The sequence below is a fragment of the Poecilia formosa genome, unplaced genomic scaffold (assembly GCF_000485575.1).
Source record: "Poecilia formosa unplaced genomic scaffold, Poecilia_formosa-5.1.2 Scaffold191, whole genome shotgun sequence".
NCBI lineage: Eukaryota > Metazoa > Chordata > Actinopteri > Cyprinodontiformes > Poeciliidae > Poecilia > Poecilia formosa.
The window spans coordinates 1119628-1121880 of NW_006800130.1; positions in this window are offsets into that span (position 1 = coordinate 1119628).

Sequence of the window (2253 nt, forward strand, 5' to 3'; positions counted from 1 at the left end):
TTTGTCATAATTATTTGACAAATAATTATGACAAATATTGTCATCTGATTTATTTCCCTCTGTATCCCGTTTTAAGAATGAACATCAGCTTGATTAAATTATTTAATCAACATTTTGATTCTCTCCTCTTAACTTTCTGCCAAGTTTTTATGATGTTCAGTTTGGATACATGTGTTAATCATTTTTACTTAAATGACAACTTTGAATGCACAACAACCCATTTAATATTACACCTTCATGACAAGAAATGCATTGCTACACTTTAGTTGGGACCTAACTTTATAAGACATTTCTTTTATTTTTTTACTCTACTTCTTTTAACATATTTTTAATTGTAAAAGGTGTTTAAAGAAGACAAATTAGATAAACTGGAAAAAAGTAAAAGACAGGAGGTCTGTAGTTCACATAAGCACATTATGTCTGACTATTTGATTAATAATCTTCTCGAGATTAAGAACAGAGAAAAGGAAAAGCTTTTACTTTGAAAGTCCACAAATCTTTCATCACAAGTGACTTGTGGAGAAACATGCCTATCTTAATTTGAAGCCTAACTTCTTACTGTGTTGTCTTCTTCATATGCTATGTGATTTTTTTCTTTTGCTCCTTGTGGAGAAAGGAAAATATGCAAATCCCATCAGATTTATAACACTCAGCTCCTTTGAGCCATTCATGTGCTTTTGCTGTGGTGTATTATTATTTTCAAGGGTTCTCAGCAGGACATAAAGAGATCCTAAGTTATTCTTGCACCTGACAAAAAATATATAAATATATATTCTTTTTTCAGGAAAAGTGATAATGACATGATTTACCATCACCAAAATGGATGGTGGTGAAGCTTGTTTCTTCACATATGGAATTTAATATAAATTGACAGGCAATGAAGTAAAGAGTCTTTTATGTGACAGCATTATGGGCTCATTAAATCCTCCGCAGAACAGGTGATACAAACACTTCCATTCAAATGCGCACAAAGAGGAACCAGTAGACTTTATTCAGCCGAGGATGGAAATCAGAAACGCGTCTTCTGTGAACTCTGAAGTTTGTTGTTTTTGGAGCTACATAAAAGTTTGTCTTATTGCTTAATTTCTCATTTGGCTCATTCCAAACTCTACCAATGTTTTCACTGTCTCCTCTCAAAAAATGTTTAGTTTATTTATTTGTGTGTATGTGTGTGTTTGTCTTATTTTCTTGAATTTTGCCCTGCATTTTGGATCCAGTGGTTTCACCGGAGAAGGAGAGAGGGAGTGACACAGAGAGGGAGAGATAGATAGATAGAGAGAGAGAGAGAGAGAGAGGGAGAGAGAGAGAGAGAGAGAGAGACCCCTGATTGGCCTGGTGTTAAAGAGCTCTGATCTAGGCCATGACAGCTTAGTCCAATCAGCCTGCTCAACATGCTGGTTTGACTGTCACTTTCAATTTTCACATGACCCCGTGCTCCTAGAATGGGGGAGAAGTGGCAGAAAGTAGGACTGAAGGCTCATATTATCAGCCTGACAGCTTCACTCATCTGAAAGTAATGCAAAACGCAGTTCATATTTATTCTCTGACCTTATGTCCGAACAGGGAATCTACTGTAGCTACATTGTTAGGTTGCACAGACAGAAAAAAGGCCAACTGGGTGGAATCCTTCAGCATAATTTGAGGGGGGGAAAAAAAGAAAAAATAATAAATTTATAAAGTGAAACAACATGAGTTCTACAAGAAGAAAAGTTTCAGGAAGTTTTTAGACAAAAAACAATGAAGCAAAATTATGTTTTAATGTCATTTCACCTAAATAAGCATTTGTCTTAGAAGGGATGATCATATTCTCTTCTACTGAGCTCCAGTTCTGCTCATGTAGGTCATAAAAGAAGAAGAGTGCTATCAGTGCTGGTAGATGTGGTCATTATCAGACATGGTGCTAGACAGGAGGGAGGGGTTCATTGTTCGCTGTGTGCCGGTTGCCCACTGACTGAATAAGGTGTGTTCATTGTTCCTTCTCCGTGTGTTATAGCCACAGGCTCCAGCTTTGTTACACCGCTTCGCTGCAAATAGTCTGCTGGCTAGAAATGCAGCGTGATTTATTTAAACGGAAGCAAATGAGAGAAGCTGGAAATCACCCCCTACCATGCGCAACATTCATAATATTGTGTCACTTACCAAAGGGCTGTGGTGGTGTTTTGCTCTCTCGTCAAACTGAAGCCACCAAACATCTGTAACATCTCCTGTGAAAGTGCACACGTTGGCTTATTTCAGCGTTTTGCATGTTGTTGT